Here is a 19,457-nt window from a genome sequence, read left to right on the forward strand (position 1 = left end):
AGCTCCTTGTCGCTGGGAGAATTGCAACATTGACGTTAGCTTTATGGCTCCATCGATGTTGCATTTTCTCTCAGCATCCAGTTTTATAGATTCGTCTTCCATTTGCTGCTTTGGCACAGATTGCACCATACGATCGATTCTGTTTTTTTACGAACGATTCCGTCGCGACATCGATCTTGCTGGATCGAGGAAAACGTATTCCTATCTTCCTCGTAAATCATTGGTTTTCCGAGTAGTCCCGATATAGAGTTCGTTGCTCGTAATGGGATGAAACTTGTACGTTTTCCTATCGGTCTTGATCTGTTGCTGATTCTTGGATACTCCATCTCGAAGCCCTGCTAATCTATTCCCCCGTGGGGATTTCTGTTTCGCAGAAAGTCGGTTTCCGGTGTATTTGATTACAGGTTAATAGAATCGTTCGGTAATCCTTTTACCATATACAAATACGCGAATTAAAAATAGATTTGGCTTCGTAAATAGGATGTATCAGTTTTGAGATTTATGAGTTTCATCATTTTCTTCGTCAATGTACATGAGTCTGTCAGAAGCCTACTGGATAACTTCGTGTTATTCTAAATGACAATTAGCAACATCATTTTTAAGAATTCACCTTATTTTGGGACTTAAGGCTGGTTACGCTACTTGTAATTAAATTCATGAAAGCAAGATTTTTTTTTAGAAATGTAGTATCGGGGGAAAGGGCCTAAAAAACATGGAGTTAACCATGGACAATGTCGCGAGAGCCGAGGCGCTGTCGGGTCTATCAATGTGTCCTCGGTCTTTTCAAGTGCATAGTTTCGTAGAAAAGACCTACGTGACCCTGGCTACGAGCGTCTACAGAACACGTGCGTGGTGGGCCTAGCAAAAGACAAAAGAGATGCTACAACGGCCAGAATGCGAGTTGAGGAGCGCAGTGTGAGTTGAGAGGTCACAGAGCGTGAATCGAGAAGTCAGAGAGTGCGAATGGAGGAGCGGGATAGCATGATAATAAGACGCACGACGATATTGTAATCGGTCCTTTTGTTATTGAGTATCGCTTATTAAACTAAACTTAACTCTAAATATAACATCATTACTTGTCCTTACTCTAAGATCCATAAGTTACTACAAAAATGTTAAATAGTAATTCTGTAGCTGATCGTGAGTAATGAGAGACTAAAGAAACATTATTCATAATAGTTTTCATAGTAAAGTGAAGTGTAAAAATATTAAACAAACAATAGAAACAAAATATTAAAATATTTTACGTAATCCATGGTCTTATAATCTTTCATTAAAAATTATAATTTAAAAACTTAAAATTCAACTTCGCTATATTTGATCCTTAATCCATATCCTGTTGTGACTCGATATTGTAAGGGAAGGTGGATTAATATAGGAGAGACGGGGGATCAACATAGATTTGCTCATAAAGTATATAAAATCGTCGTTCCTTCCGGAGAAATGCTAACAACTTGGAATACCGATTTTAAGTCAGCGTTCCCGGACGCAAACATGCATCGAATATGCGCATAATAAAAGATTAAAGTATACATCGGCTGTGAATCCGACGCGAACTCCGGCGGGTGGCATCTTGCAAGCGTGTCACGCGTCGCCGAGAAAAATGTGTACCATAGGCGAACCGTTCCGGGGCCAAGCGTTTCTGTACTTTACATATTTACCTGTACGTGGGAAATACACGTGCCAAGAGGTCGCTCGGCTTCATTGAATACCGTAATGCCTTCAACCGATTTAATATCATCTTTCAAACATTCAGAGACCGGCTTCTGCTGGTTAGGACACAGATTCTTCAAAAAAATTGCTCTTTCTTATACAGGCAACGGTCGTAATCTGTCGAATGAGACATAAAGTTTATCGATTCAAAAGTCTGGTGTCTGGAGTCCTGAGTATTCTAGAATGAATGGATTATTGGTGTCCGAAGTAAAAGGGAACGGTACAGAAACCAAAAGCTTCCGAATAACACAGAAATCCATGACACGAACTTACTATTGTAGAAATCACTGGTTAGTGATCTCTATAGAGTTATTTATTATAATTTAAACAGGAAACGATGGTTATTTAACGTGAACTTAATGCAGTAATGTGATATAACTAAGATAACTAAATTAATAATTCAAAATCCAACTCACAACTTACAATTAACAACTCATAACGACTCAGCAACTTACAACTACTCGCAGCTTCCTCGCTATTGCAACTAGTCGCAGCTGACTAACGGCTACCTTTCATACCACGATTTCGGCATGATTAACACGGAACATGTGTTTCACAGATGTGGATGACCCATGGTCAGGCACATCCGTTTTAATTACCCGATGTCGTAAAGGGCCACAGGTATATGGCCCATCGGGATTTCCCATCTTTCCCGGCCCGTCAGCACTTTTATTGTCTTTTTACCTGCGGTTCATTGGGATTTTCCCCGATACTACACTATTCTAATAAAAAGCCATAAAGTTACCACGACGAAAGATTGAAAATTTATGGGCCAAACTGGTAAAACTTCACTTCGAGTTACTTTGAATCTTCAACATCCGAAAGACTAAACCAGTTTCTTCGAAGGAAACCAAGCATATTGGCACGTTTGATATAATTTCGAACTGTTGTAAAGCGATACGATCCGTTAGACCAACCGTACTTACACTTCCGCGAATCCACAGGTATACGCTAATACACACGTTCTCTTTATCCTTGTGTTCGTTTCACCGTGTCGCGGGTAGGTCGAGGTACGCGAAGGACTATGCATTTACACGGAGCAGCGCATAGATTCGCATAGGCTGCGTGTGTACACAGCAAAGGGGCGAATATATTTCGACGACCACTCTCGATAGCCTCGTTTGTCACTTTCGTTTCGCCTGGTCCAAGCCGGCTGCGCCAGATAGCCTGCGTGAAATTCTGCTGTTGTATGTTAACGGGGCGTTAACGCTGTTTGCCAGGACGTTGGCGGGTCTTGCGATATCCTCGACGGTTAAATACGAGCAGGCATCTCGCAGGCGTAAATTCACAGGCGCATCGAGCTGTTCGGAAGTGGCTCTCGAACCGACCTGCAATATGCAAACGAAGGGAGAAGTTCCCTTGGTCAGGAGAATATGAGGAATTAATCGTTAAATTAATCCTAAAATTGGCAAGTCGGCAAGTTCCGTAATGGAGTTTGAAGTTTCATGAGCTTGTTGAATTAATCGGAAAACGAAACAGGTGCCTTCGAGGTGTGTCGTGAGAGATATTTCAAACAAGGAATTTTATCAGCGAGGAGAAGAAACGTCCAATAAAAATCAATACAAGCATTGTAAGTTCGTCTCTGTTGCAATCGATTGTTTTTATGGTTAGGTCGCCAACTATCCTGGACACATATCTACAGTGAATTGTATTTCGTCAACCATGTGGTATAATTTTTTTTTTTTTTTTTGATGAATATGTTTGTTCTTGGATTGGGAAACTTCGTTCGCTATTTTCTCTATAAACTAGACTCTTCAGGGTTGTTGTACATTACTTTAAATCGGCTCTACTGTAATATTGTGGGTTCTGTCTTCAGCTATTTTGATCCAGGAACGTAAATGATCCTCTGCGATACATCGAAAAATCTTCTTCCAAGTTAATTCTCGACGATTACGTTTCGACCACGATCTGCCTGTAATCATGTACGCGATTTAAGAAGTTCCTTGTTAACACTCTTAGCGAAGTTTGTTAACAGTCATCGTGACATCCGAGCTTCTTCGTTTTGCTTTGTATTCGACTATGTGCGTCATCTTGATCTATTTGATCTTCCAGCTGAGCAATTATTTATTCTGTCTCGCAGAGTAGCCCGTGGCGCGCGTACGAGCCCAGCCAAGCTACTAGCGGGAAAACTACGACGGAACCGAGTCATACTTCCTTCGACTTGGACATTAACTTCCGGCGTAAACGGCACCCGCTACGAGGGCCATGCTCGAGGACAATTGTTCTGTTTCTCTCCAAGAGCTTCCTAAAGTACCAACGTTTTTTGCTGTAAAAGCTGCGAAGGAAATGTTACGCGAGATCTCTCTGCTCGTGAAATGGCGCTCTCGATGCTGCAGTTCATTCGCAAACTTTCTGCGTTGCGCTGTATAGGCGAATCTTATGGTTTTAGTGAAATTCGAGAGCCGTGGAATTTATTAAATGAAGGGTGTGGCGGAGAAGAGAGGTGAGTTAATTTATGAAGGGTGGGTTTACTGAAAATTTCACAGATCTATAATAAACTGTCAGTAATTATCAAAAGACAGGATGTTTCTGGATATTCATATCATTATGAATACATGCAAAGAATTTTACAGATGTATAATAAGCTGTCAGTAATTATCAGAAGACTGGATGTTTCTGCAAATTCATATTTTTATGAATACATGTAAAGAGATAGTTGAGATCTTTTCGCCCGTTAAATATTACAAAGAATTTCGTATATTTTATATATTTTCATATACCATGTGCACTTCGTGCATTTTTAAATTGCTCACAAACAATAAAATATTGTTAACTCTTTAATAAATTCATAACGAAGCAGTGACGGTTCATAACTATTTCAGTGTGTTTCGTTCAATCGTAAATTTTTAAACTACAATACCTATATAAATAGCAGTGTCGCGTTTGTCGTGGAAGGTTTTCGATCGTCAAACACGCGACTGTTCACCGAAAAGCGTCCCATTCAGATTCTCCGACACTTTTGCTACAGAATTGTAAACGCGGACGAGTTCGTTCGCGCGTGCAAATAATAAAGTCCGGTGTTTCTGGTTAGCAAGGGGGTACGGAACTCAGCGCGGGCTCGTTAAGGCTTTTAAAAGAAAGCAACGTCGAGAAACTTTGCAGACCTCTCGGCGAGGAGGAAAGACGACGACGAGGAGGATGGTCCAGCGAGCTTCCTCCGCTTCACAGACCTCGTTATGATATTATGAGGGAAACGCGCATTTAAAGGGGCGAGTCAGAAGGGTAGAGCACGGAGAAGGGCGATTGGAGAGAAAGAAAGGAAGGAAGAAAAAGAATCGGTGCACCTTACGGTCTAAGTGACGCCACTGCCAGGCGAAATGTAAAGATTTTTATCGTCAGTCGTCGAACTTTAAAAGCGTGCTCCGATTAGGCGTCGTTTAGTTTTCCTTCTCCGTTGATACGTCGCTCGTGTATTGTTTGAATTGCTCAGAAGCCATATTGATGAAGTCATCTGAACGTTGATTCGATTTCGGAATTCGTAAAAAATCAGCAATGTCTTTGCAGCTCCAATCTCTTATTCAGATACGACGAAGAAACAAACGACGTCTTTAACCCTTTCGCTATCAGAGGTTATAAATTATCGTTCGTAAGTTACGAAACGATTGGTTTGCTTGACGTAAACATATGTTATAATTACGGAAAGAAATGGCGAATGAAAAATTTGCGTATCTCCGGTAACTTATGAATGAGAGTATTTATTATTTCAATATTCAGAACTGGGCGAAGTTTTCAACGTTGAGAACTCGATCGAGGAGCGATAGATCAATATAGATTAAACGTTCGATTAATGTTTCAATAGTTTGGAACGACTGAGAGATTGGAATTCATCAGGTTTAAACGTGATCCTCCCAGTGATGTTTAGTCATTAGGAATTTATAGTGAAAATGAAAAATTGGAAACTGCGTTCCCGTTCTGGTTGATGAAAAATTGATGAAGTTACGACACAGATATACTGAATGCTCGCTGTATTCGTTGCGCCCGGTGAATAGTTTATTAGAGAACGAACATTTATTTGTTCGTCACCAAAATCGAATACAAGCATGAAAAGGAAACAAATTGCATGTGGTTTGCCGACTGAATATAGGCTGAATTTATCGTCCTTTGAATGTTGTAACGCGTACTATTTTAATCTCTTCGAGAATGGAATCGTTTTGCCCTCATTTTTTCGGAGAAATAGAAAGTATATGTGAGAAGTTATTGGCCATTGAACGGTTTTTTCATAATAATATTTATTACAGTAGAACTCTATTTAGCCGAATCAAACTATTCATATGAGTGAAATTCATATAATAGAAGTTAACGATAACAGATAAGTGAATTCCAACCGATAGAAGTTCACTTAATCGAGTATACTTCGTTCTAAAATTTCGTTTCAGTAAATGGCATTTCAACGCATATCTTTTGGAGATATCTTCCAATTAGAAGACACTTAAACGTATTTATATGCTACAAGATTTTGAAAATAACTATAGATCATAATTTCAATTTCTTTTTCTCTGTCATCTTGATCCTCTAAATTCTGCTATAATCTCGTCGAAAAGCAACAAGGTGGACGTTAACTTAGAGCGTTGCGAACGGTGAGCAGTTTTCAGGCAGATCGCTAGGCGGTTAATTCCATCGAGGATTCAGCGAGGCACGATTTCCGTGGAAAGGCGTTGTCGGTCACGCTTACTCTGGACTGGCTAACGAGATTCATTGCAGACGCGTTGTCGGAGGAACACGAATCAATGGCCGTTGATTCCTGCAGAATTACCAGCATCCCTGGAGAGGTCGTCGGCCGGTAGGTAGGTTCGATCTGGCTACGAATTGAAACCGTAACGGTCGTATCTAATCGTCTTCCCTAGAGTAGCGTTAAACGTGATTGCTTGTAGAAACACGCGAGAGAAACGCGGCTGAAAAATGGGCAGGATCGGCTAACTCGTAAAACGTTCCCCCGACAGGGACAGCCAGACACGGTCGACGCTTTTCCTCTTTTTCTATCGTCGACATGATATCCCGTTTTGCTCTGTTCTCGCGGCTGCGTGAGATAAAGCGATTTCTTAATCTTTTCCTCGAGGAAGAAATTCGCGTCGACGAGTTTGTGGAATTCCTCTTTAGGGATAGGAAGTATAGAGGTAGTCAAAGATGGAGTTAGCGATGTGCTTGATGGAACCGGTAATGGAAAGTTCGGAATTGCAATTTCCCCCGGCAAGGAGAGAGCCTGTATCGCTTTGGAGTTTGAAAATCGGTGCTCGTTAAACCGTCATTTGCACCCTTCCAACTCTGGCAGTCACCCTTCGATCGATTCATTATCGGAAAGTAAATTACAAGCGAGCGGACCGCGGTGGAGTTCGTCATTTGAATATTACTGGCTGATGGGGTGGGTCTAAAGAATTATGAATTCCTCCTCAGAAGGGTGTGTAATTGATTACCAATGCAAACTATAATTTACTAAGATCATTCTATTTTTATCTGTCCGACCCGAAACTCGAATGCTGATTACTTTATCGCGTTGCTGGAAATGTTCAGAAATTTACAAAGAGTGGTATTATGCGCTATAAGTACACTGGTAGTCTATAAGTTATATGTGTTACGGTCGCGTGAGATGATCCGTGCGACGTTCCTCATGGTCTGGCCACCAAGGCCCACCCACTGTTATACAGACCCTCAATAAATCTAAGGAATCGCCATAAACAGAATCTTTTTAACTTGATCTCTAATCCTGCAAGTATTTTCGATTTATAGATGGTCCTTAAAACAGTCCTTAGGTTTATTGCACGTTCTTACAAATTACGGAGAAAGCGGATATTTGTCTAACGGAAAAGCAGATTTTTCCCATAAACAATGACACCCACCAGCCACGTTGGCAGGAGACTTCTTCCTCCTATCTTCATTTATTAACGTTGGCTGTAACTAATGGGCATCGCGGATCGTTACCCTCACTTTTCAACGAAAAGTGTGAACAACGAAACCGCGTGCTTAGTTCAAAATGCACACCCACACTGAGCTTTCCTCCGTGATTACACGAGACCGAGCTTCACTTGATCTCTAGACTTGTCACAAACAGTAACATTCGAGTAACAGTCAAAGCTCATCAGTAACAATTAAAGCACAGTTCGAGGAACAGAAGGAGTCAGAAGTCAAGTCAGCAGAATCGCCAAGTCGAAGACAGTCAATCGACAGAAGATACATCATCACAGTCGTCAACACGAAACGAGTCTCAGATCGTACTCATTCTTAGTTTAGCATTCCACATACGCACCACTGTATCACAACTTGAAGTTGTTGGATTGTTGAAAATATATATTAACTTGTTAATACCAGCGTTATATTCATTGAACCACCCTTATTATCTGAACCGAAATAAGGGATCGAACGATTCGTGGCGTCGATTATTCAAATCGTAACGTGAATTTACGACTCCCGTTGACGCGCTTCTTCGAGATCGCGTCTCCCCGCGAACGGTCGAAAATACAATATGTAAGTTAACAGTACAACAGCACATACTAGGCGCGTTTCTAAATTATCGCGTAGGTATAAACCTTTCTTAGAAATCAATTATGGATTGTATGCAGTTTCTATGCGAAATCGCATTTCTGAAACATTTTATTGTCGCGATTTTATTGTCGAAGGCCAGCGAAGCCCAGGTCTTGTTTGTTTCTTTACGACGAGAAAGTTGGAAAGAAAATATGTGTATACAGTTGGTCGAAGTGGTAGCAAGTCAGAAAGTGTCTCAACCAGACGATCCAACGATGTACAGTATGCGTTGAGTGTTTAATCGCGTTATCGGTGTTTGTTTGCCGTCCATCTATAGATATTCCTCTGCGATCAGCGTTAGAACGTTCGCGTGTGCGCGCAACTGTTTACCAGGTAACACAGCTTCGAGCACGCACGCTTCCTAACCAGCGCGTTGCGGCTAATTGCACCTGTCAGCCAGACATAATCGATCCCATGCAAAGAGGGGACGACGAAGGGGTGGAAGGAACCGAGTGAAACATTGGCCGCACATGATGAATGATGAACCAAGTCGTTGATATCGTGGGCAGACAATGGATGACGTTGGGGTAGATGTTTGTCTGTTATTTGGGTTACGTCTACTGTTTTCAGGGGTGAAAATTAATCTTGCGTGCGAACTGGCGAACTATGATGGAATCGAGAGGAAAGGCAAAGCAACTGTGGGATCTCATATATCATAGAAATCTAATATCGTTTATTGAAGATAATTACTTGTCTTTTTATTCAATGCAGTTGCTATAGAGGTGAAAGTCGTTTTTTTTTCTTTAGTTGATCTTCTGTGACCATTTTTATATAAATAATAATCCTTCGGTGTTAGAAAATGACGAAGAATTTAGAACGAACGATTTAGAAAATAATGATCCTCGTCCCTCTTGTATAATAATTTATCAACTAATAATTTTGTTGAACGAACAAGTTACGAGTTACAGGTTACAAACTTCCAATTTATAATCTTCCAATTTCTTCTCGAACTACATTGTTAGAGGGTTAAATGAAGAACATACGTTGTGTTAAATCTTCATTGAAGTTACGGAACTACTTTCTAGTCAATCGATTTTCTCTTTCAAGGAGTACCCGGAAGAAAAGTGCAAATATTGTTCTAAAATTTTCAAACAGCTTTTCCGCAACAGTGGTTTGTCCATCGTTTGTCTATCGTGTGTCCAAGTTTTTATTTTCAAGTTCTCGCGCGCAAGCACGCGGTCAATATATCAAAGCGCGACCGTGTACGTGTAGATTTTTCTGTGAATCAGTGAAAATATCGCCGGAATCCCTGGGGGTAAAAATTGAAGTTTGCCGTTGCTCTCGTATCGGCAAATTCACGAGTCGTCGGTATTCCTCTCGAACGCGCTCGCGTTTGTCCGCCGAGAGAGCTTGACTCTCCAGTCCCATACAAAAGCGTAATCGGGCAGAAAATATCGGAGAACTTTCGAATGTAGGGGAGGTTACCGATGTATTTGAAAACTTTATACTGCTTTTACACTCCACTATTTCGGCCGAGCCGCGACAACGCGGCGCGCGAACTTGCCCATTTCGACGCCGATCGAAGTTTCGCCTTCTATATCCCCGAAAACATGATCGTCCCGTTTCGAGTGCATTGCATCCACAAAAGAGATCAGACTTCGGTATCCGTTTGAAATCGCACAAAACGACGAAAGATCGACTTCCGACTTTAGAAATCTTTTACTTCGAACGTTTTGTCCTTGGACTCTTCTTCGATTTTTTAACTTTACTAGTTGGCTGGAAATGGCACTTTCATGGTCTGACGAGTTGTTACAAAAATTCGTTTGCCTACCATTTGTTCACATTTGCCCAACCAAAATTTTCGTTTGTACAGCTTTCGAAAGAAAGTTACGTCCTCCTGAAAATGTTAAAAATTATACATCAACGGCTCATGGGCTATTTCATCCATTTTTAAGTGAGACTCGATTGTCCACGAGCTGTCCACGTTCGTCCACTCTTCAAAAAAAAAAAAAAAAAAAAAGAAGTTATGACCAAACGAGAATTTGAAAATATGTTACATAAGCTCCGCATAAACTTTTTCATTGTTTCGACTTGACATGAAATAGCAAAATGGAGATTATGAAACATACTCGTAATCTGAGAACGTATTTACGCATGTATGAGGAATTTGTACGCGCAGAATGCTACGTAACATGCAAAAATACACGAGATGTCTAAAGCAAAGTAGGTATTCGTTACGTTATTTAGCGGATGAAAGAAATCTGTAATTCTTTTGTTGCGTTCTACAGAGAAATATTTTACTCATCTTTTCCTTTTCAAACATTTCACCTTAAATTTGTCTTCAATCTTTCATCGTTTCTTTGATTCTAACTCAAACATCTACCTTACTTCTCGCCATTCAGAGATGAATGTTCCCAAGTAATTATTTCCATTTTCTTCTCGAATTGAAGGTTTCTATTACAGAATTCGTCTTTTAATACAGATATTGAGATATGTATAATTTTATGTGCTGGACTAGGTTAGATGCGTAATAGAGATACTTGTATGTGAGTATCAGTGTATGGAAATATGTGTGTGCGTGGCGTCTCGAAAACAGATGAATGTAAACAATTCAGTCGGTTACCAGTCGAGTATGGAGGAAAGTGCTGAGACGCGTGCAAGTGTGTATCGATGAATATCTTAGAAATCGTTCATAAAATAAATATATAATTATTTTAATATTAGTTCCAAGTGTAAATTTAGTGTTCCTATATCATTATTTCGGCTATCGAGATCCACAATTCTCAACAACTGAATCTTGCACGAATTGCCTATCAGCAAAAGGATTGATGGAACACGCGAAAAATACAGGGAATGCAGGGCGTCATGTCGTATGGAGAACCGCGGCGCGGATCATTAGGAACTAATGCAGCTGCTCGAACACGTGTTCTGAGGGCGAGCGTAGAATGACCGTAGTAAAGGCACTCGGTAAACTGCAATATTGAGTGAGTTATTCCATAATGGGTATTTACTGGGCAGAGCCCGTGCATCGTCCGGCTGGCCGATGCAGAGAACACATATACGACGTTATGTGCATCGACGAAGCATACGCGCTATGTATGAGCGGTTTATAAAGAGAACCGGCTGGCGAGCCACATTTGCCAGACTTGCTGGTACTTCTATATCGTCCTATATCGTTTTTGTTTGCACTGAATTTTATGCGCATTATCGAGCTTCGTAATGTTGTTTTCCGAATAGTTGTGAAAACTGCAAATCCTGGTTCTGCTAGAATTTGAAATTTAACGTTGCAATCTTTTTTTCTTTTCTCCCGTGAATTTTCCCATTTCTAAAGGTTTTGTTGAATAATTCAATTTCGACGACGATTTATGAGGAAACTAGACAATATTGTCCTGTTGCAAAAGAAATTCAATTTACGATCGAAAATCTAAATAAATCTATCTGGAATATTTTCTTGCTTGTAGATTTTCGTTTTGAATCTTTCATCGGATAATCTCCTTTTAAATTGTATCTGAAAATTTGGAATTAGAAGAATCTAAGAATATCTTCTACCAGGAAAGTTTGATTAAAAATACATATTTTAGTCACGTATAATATACTTGGGATATTTTTTTATACTGAACGGACCGCGAAAGTCTTCCTACGACGCTCGATCATCGACTAACTATGTTTTATAGAATAAAGATCATAGAAGGTTAACAAACTGGCTCCGTCTGTAGCCGACGGAGAGGAATGGCGGACAGCTGCAACCTCTGGTTATCGAACGTTTTTTGGTCAAATTACTTATTTACCGGTGACTAATAGCGAACATTCCACGGTGGAAGTAACGCCAAGCTGTGACTCCACGGTTCTATCGTGGGCAAGCGCGCGTCTATTCGATCCAACGATCTCGAATCCGTGAAACGATCCTTCTTCGTTCGTCCTCGTTGGTTTCCACCTGTTCGCAACATTCTGTCGACATTTGTCACGCAAAAACGTCCATTCTGACGAATGTGTGTCATGGAATTAACAAATATTTCGACGCGTGGGCTACGTAGAATCGCGACATGCTCGTTCCGCCGGATGGAAACGAATATACATACAAAGTATCCGTTACACAGAAGTTCGACTTCCTCTGGTTGCCGCTCCAGTTTAACGACTGGCGTGGTTATAGCATAGCAAGTAATAACGCCATACGGTAATAACCGTAACTGATACAAGCTGCATGTCGTGCATTCGCGCAATTATATTGTTTCCTTGATATCGCGGTATTTGGATTCTCGTTTTCTTCGTTCGAATCATTTTTTTTCTTTTTGCGTCCGAGAAATCGTATCTTCCTCCTGATTAAACTAAACTTTTTTCAAATACGATTCTAAGAAGATGGCGTAAATATAAAGCACGACAATAAATGGTTCGCATAATTAACAAACTTTTTCATGAAACTTCAACGATAGTAGCAATATCGTCTTTCATAATGTATCAAGTTTCCCTACACCTGTTGTGAAAAGCACAACCTTTTTTTTTACAGCCTAGAACATGTTATATCCTGATACACCGACTATGTACATCTCTTGTGCATTTTCTATTTTCCGCATAGGAAATCTGTAATCTGAGAATAAACTCATAGATCATACTTTTATCTTTCGTACTCTTGTTGTGTTGGAGCGAACGAATCCATTAAGTTGAATTCTCGCAGCTCGTGTATATGAGCTCGGCCTTTCCCTCAGCTTCTTCGATGCAAATGAGGAAACGTAATTTTCAAATACGCGTTTCACGTGGTTGTGGCTCAAAGGAGAAATTGCATTTCGCACCGCGTCGACGAGTGATCACGAAAGGGAAATCGAAGGGTAATTTGAACGGAATTCGATTGATTAGACGATCTCTGAAATTTTTTCGCTCAATTTCACACAACATTTTAAACGAATGTATTTTCTTCGAGAAACGATCGATCCTCGTCGTACACAGTTACGTTGTCTCGCAGGATCCGTGCCAAGAGGAAGGAAATTACAACAAGCTCCAAATTATCGAGTCATATCAACAAATTAGCTAGTTCGTAACCACCGCTTACGTTCCGGATCCTTAAGCTTCCGCCCTGTTACAAACTCCGATGCATTTTGCCTCGATCTCTAGTGCGTGTACCACGGTGAATCAATACTTCGCGCAAAGCAGCATGTGCAATCCAATTAAAAGTTGCCGCTGGCATCTCTGCGTCAGACAATGATAAACTTCCACTCCACTCGGAAATGCGTGCGACTTTTTCGCATAAACTTCCTCCTTAAACTGCATCACCGTCGGGTAAATTGGATCATTTGACCATTTTTATGATGGAAGTTGATAAAAGTTTAGTTAATTTCTCTTGATTCCTTTTAATATGATTGTTGGATGAAATAAATGTCTTCGAACGATTGATGTGAATGTGACTAATTATTGTAAATTTAATTATACTGTCAAAACTTGTATAAATTGAAAGGAATAAATATTTTTGATAGATTCACGGGTTTCCCCTAAACGAATAACAGCCGATGTTTGGACAAAGGATCGATTGTTGTTTTATAACGATGAGTATTTGCACTGTAATCGATCTGCATTTCCAAACTTCTTGTATAAATATAGCGCGGCAAGTTTTAACCGGCCACAGTGGAATGGCCGGGCTGTGGTCAGACGCCTGGCAACCGGGCGAGTGTTTCAGGATTACTCGAGGCACTCTGCTTATCCAATCAATTCCACACTTTTGTACTCGAAAAGAACTTTGAAACCTGACATTTATATTCTTTTCACTCCGATAATATTACTTTATTAATTAATAATATTATTGCCACGCGATACTGTAATACTATCTATTTATAATACAATTATAATACAAGCCATGCTTTCATAATATTACGCGTATAATATGGATAAATTTTAAGAAGAAATTAAAATGGATGAACAAATCAAACATTAGTTGTTCACACGCCGTGAGTTTTCGCTCTTCTAAGAATGTTGTTTAGTAATTGATACACGTTACGAGATGATTATCGGGAGGGAGATAAAAGTTGAAATTACTAATAATTAAGCAAGTTCCGCATGACGAAACAGAATTGCCAAAATACTGTTTCGGCGAATCTCACGTTGTAACGTCGCGAAAATTAACCGGTTCGCGTGCATTCGGCAATTAGGTGACTGCGAACAGGTTCGCGTGTTTCCGGTTCTCCGTAACAGCTACCGAGTCCTGATAAGTTTCGACGACGTTCAAGTTGCCCGGAGATTTCGCCGCCTCAGCTGGAGCTGACGTTTACTTCCGCCATGGGAATTAAAATCCACTTAACTTGGCCCTGTTCCGGAACATAGATGTACATCGCGACTCTGAAGAACTTGCCGCGAGTTTATTTCAACACGAAATGACGCGTAAACTGGAATTTATACAACATATTCGTAATCTAATATGATTAGGTGTATGTTTCTGTATTTATTGGAAATTTTATTACACGTAAGACAAATGCTCGAATTAATCGTTGAGTGATAATCTCGGAAATCAGCTTAAGTTTTCTTATTTCGTATCGTGTTATATTTTATACTTCAAAGTTATTTGAAATATATGCAATTACAGATTCAGTTGATTATCTTCGCCGTTTCACCTATCTCGTTCCTATTTTTTATTTTTTGATATCTTAGTCATCTTTAATATCAACAAATTTTCAAAATAGATTTCACCACCAATCGTACATTTACCAAGAGTTTCGATTTTCAGAAGATCACTTTATCCTCAAAATGAGCAAACTGTTGCAACCCTTAATCGCGATCTACCGATTTCTTCTCATTCTCAATTCTACCACAACGGCTAACAAATTCTATCACCATCATCAGAGAACGTTTGAACTTTTTCCGCTAGAAAAACTTGATAAATCCTCGCCATCGGAAACAGGTTGCGCATTAATTAAATCCAACTGTAACGAGAACCGAAGTCGGAAACGATCATCTAATTTATGGATGTTGGATTTTCATTAAGACCTGGCGACGCGAACGGTACGATCGATCGAATGGATCGATTAGGTTTTCCGGAAATCTTTCTCGGGCGGGTTCAACGGCGTCGTCGTTAAGAAGACGAATTACCTTCCACGGAGACGGAATCTTCAATAAACGTGGTTGGCTCGCGGAGTAACTCATTTCTGCCTGCGACGGCTATTAGTCTTCTTATTCGTTAAGCTGAGTCAGGTTTTATTGACCGAGTGGAGACAGATTCGTCTAGTCACCGGAGAAATTGTCGCCGTGACGAATCCCTGTTTTCTCCGTTGACAGACCAGTAAATAGCGTCTTCATCCATCGTCTCCTTCGTCCATTAACCTGGCGCTATTGAACGCTCCGGGCGGACGTATTTTTACGGCGATTCTTCCCTGTAGAATGCACCAACTTGTTGCTGCCGCCGCTTTTCGAATTGCGTGTACACTCGTCTGTCCTGCCTTTCAATTGATTCTCCACGGAATCCTCCACTTTGTGAATGTTACATCTAACTTCGCGGGTACTGGAGTAAATCACTATTATTAGATTGTTCGAAAACTTCATAAGAAAACTTAAGAAAAATTTTAGATATCGTATTCTCATAGGATGATGATTTCCTTTCTTTCTGAAAGCGATGCACATTTTATTAAATAATGTCAGACTTTTTCTTTAACTGCTATATTCGACGTTCAATCGAAACCAGCATTTGTTAGGCAGCTTTTTCCTTTTCGTTAAAATGCATAATATAAATCGATCGATCGGAAACGCTAGGAACTTTTTGCACAAGCCAATTCTAACAAGCCAGTTCTAAAAGACGATCTCGAAACTTAGATTTCCGTCGTCCAGATATTTCTGCAAATTTCAAAGGGAGTTATCATAGGAACGCGTATGAATATTCGAACCAACGCGATAGAATTAGCGTAGACTCGTTAATTGCTGGAGCGGTTCGCGGCTAGGCAAGTTCCCCAGGGGAATTATCGAAAAATTTAATATGCAAACGAGCGGAATGCGTACGAGTCGAGCTGCGAGGAATCGACGGAATCGAAATTTTCGTTTTCGCGAAAAATCGAGCTTCCCGATCCCCTACTTTGTTCCCTGGTATCCGTCGTGCTGGCAGGTTTGTAAAATACAGGCGCGCGCGTCATCCAACCGCACTCTGAAGGGAAAATTTTAAATTCCGCATTATTTTGCATAGTTACGAGGCTACCGGCCGCTTTCGTCCATATAATCTTTATGCATAAGGCGGCTAGGAGTCGATTAATAAGAACGTTAAGAATGGAATTATTGTTAGGAATTTTTCAGGGAATTATTAACCCCGCGGTTCTATCGGAAGTTCCGCGTTATAGTTCGGCTCGATATAGTCGCGTTAAGTGTATCGTTGCTTGCCTAAAACGTACATCTGGTCTTAGAAACTTGAGCGATTTTGAAGTTATATTTGTAGTATCGTTGACAAGAGGTTTAAGAGATATCGAGCGAATCATAAACAATGTCGCGAGAAAGCCTAAGTGTCGACAGACCCAACAATGTATCTTCGATCCTTCAATCGAATAGTTACGCGGAAGAGGCCTGCGTGACCCTGACCATGAGCGGTTGCGGGACACGTGCGCAGTGGGGCTAAGAGAAATGACAAAGGGATGCTAAGGGAGAAAGACGAATCGACAGTCAGTGTTAGTTGAGAAGTCAGAGAGTGTGAATCGAGAAGTCAGGGAGTGCGAATTGCGTTGTCGAGATAGTGTTGCTAGCGTTGTCGGGATAGTATTGCTAGCGTTGTCGAGATAGTGTTGCTAGCGTTCTCGAGATAGTGTTTCTAGCGTTGTCGAGTTAATGTTTCTAGCGTTGTCGAGAGAGTGTGGGAGAGAGAGAGAGAGAGAGAGAGAGCGTTGGAACAGTGGTGACGAGAATTGCAAATTAACTATTTAGTTGTCTAAATTATAGTACGTTATTGTATTTAGTTCACGTTAAACAACCATCGTTTCCTGTTTAACCAACACCTGTTTAATCCATTTGAAATAAATTAATAAATAAAAATCCTACATATTCGAATAAAAATTATGTACTTTTTATTATTATTACCGCCTTTAGCAACATTATTGCATTTTAGCAAGCTTCTGACTTATGTAACTATACAAGCATATACAAGGTGATCCAGTTTTTTCTTGGTAAACATTATCAGTATATTTTATAGATCAAGATAAGAAAAAAACTACAGTATAAACATGTCTCATTGAAAGCGTTAGAGATTTATAACAAGGAAATGACATACACAACGAGCGGCAACGAGCGTGCGTTATCAAAGTACAAAGTATGAACAGATCAGGAATATTTACATCTATAATTCGATTATTGAGTCCAGGTGCGTAGTCGTGTTTATTTAGGGGACTGACAAATTCGTCCCTGATGTAAACAAACGATTAGCGTTTGAGCCGAATAAGTGTGAGCCGATAATTAGATCTACTGTCTCACTCATGTGCCTCAGAACGTAAATATTTTGTTTGTAGCTCTTATCTCGAATCTTTGAATGGACTTTATTAGTAATCAAAAGGTGTCATAATACATACTTCTACAACTTCGTTTCAAAATGTTTACCATTCATGTCAATGCAAGATTGGCAGCAGCAAGAGAATGAATTTATTACTCTTCGATGTTCTCGTTTATTACTCTTTGAAATTGGAATCGTAGAAGTATTATGATACTTTTTGACTAATACCAAATGTAAATATTTCTGATCTATTCATACTTTGTACTTTATATCATAGTAACGCACGTTTGTCGCCGCTCATTTCGTATGACGTTCTTTTTGTTGTAATTTTGTTAACGCGTTCAATGACATCTTTCTCTTATCTTGACCTGCAGAATACACCGACAATGTTTGGCGCGAAATAGCTGAGACACCATGCATTATATCGGAGAAAATTATCGATTAAAAATCAAATTTGCAAACTTCGTTGTTTGTATCACTACTAAACCCTCTCGAAAATTATAGCCGTTGCAACGAGACAAGTCAGGAAGTATAAATAAAATGACCGCGCGATATGCACGTGATCGATACTGCGGCTGCAGTTATTGGCTGTCAAGGGCCTGCTGAGGGCCTTTAGCCCAGTCGAATAACAGTTTTTCCGGAACAAACTGTGAGCTGGCTCTGTTCTGTCAATGCATCGAGTACGTGCACTTGTTTGTATCTATTGACCTGCCTCGTTGAATCGACTATAGGCAGGCATCATATATAATATAATAAAAGAATTTCACAAGCATATCATGCGCAATGGAAAAGTATAACACTCTGAAATACGATGTGTTCCTATTGAGATATGTATAATTTTATGTGCTAGACTAGGTTAGCTGCCTAGTAGTAATACTTGTATGTGAATATCAGTGTGTGGAAGTAAGTGCGCGGCGTCTCGAAAACAGATGAATGTAAACTGTTCAGTCGATTAACAGTCGGGTATGGAAGAAAGTGGTGAGACCCGTGCAAGTGTGTATCGATGAATATCTTTGAAATCGCTTGTCAAGTAAATATATAACTATTCTAATATGAATTCTAAGTGTAAATTCAGTGTTCCTATAGCATTATTTCGGCTATTAAGATCCAAAATTCTCAACAGTTCCAACTTTGCTATCTCAAGGTGGTTCCAAGAAAGAATTACTCAATCGAATAGGATCGTATGTCCATGGAACAGCGTTTGCTGCTGAAGCAGGAAATAGATCGGTTGCTAGTGATTGTTAATCGCTGAGGAAGTTGGTGAAAAGATTTTCCAGCCGGGATATCGCTCGGATGTTCACTATGAGAGATCTTTTACTGTGCCTTTATTTTGTGGTCGAACGATGTAGAAGAACTTGGTAATGATGTTTAATCCTTTCAATGGGTCAACTTAACGAGCGGCTTCTTGTTTCGCGTTTCGTAACGTTGAGACTTCCTCGTTGAGTGAGAAGCGTCAGATAGAAACGATCCACGAGAGCCGGAATAAAATTCCCTGGTTTCCTTTATTCGTCTTCCGTAACCGGCAGACGATAAAAAATATGGTTCGTTGAAATTGTGTCGAAGAACGACGCATCCCGTTGAACAGCGGTAGAATAATGACGAAGACCGCTGCTATTAGCAGAGACTGCGCGCGGTTTATGACACGCTGCTGAACGTTCTATATCGCAATCGCGGAACTGGAAGTCGTTTTCGGGAAAGAGATCGCGGTTTATTACGTAGTGTTTATGTTGTTGCCTTTTGTGTTGCGACTGGTGCGCGTAAACGTCGGAATTTTTTAAGCATATGCTCTCTTTCAAGTATGTTACTCTAAATATACAGATTGTCTAGATTAATAAATATCTCATACCTAAGAAAA

At 40.2% G+C, this 19,457-nt stretch overlaps 1 protein-coding gene across 1 annotated transcript in view; it reads left to right on the forward strand.

Moving 5' to 3' along the window:
* The window catches only part of Pgant2 (polypeptide N-acetylgalactosaminyltransferase 2), a 200,895-nt gene that overhangs the window by 34,628 nt on the left and 146,810 nt on the right, over positions 1–19,457 (forward strand). The gene's annotated exons all lie outside the window — the stretch shown is intronic.

The sequence above is a fragment of the Bombus vancouverensis genome, chromosome 8 (genome assembly GCF_051014615.1).
Source record: "Bombus vancouverensis nearcticus chromosome 8, iyBomVanc1_principal, whole genome shotgun sequence".
Classification (NCBI taxonomy): Eukaryota; Metazoa; Arthropoda; class Insecta; order Hymenoptera; family Apidae; genus Bombus; species Bombus vancouverensis.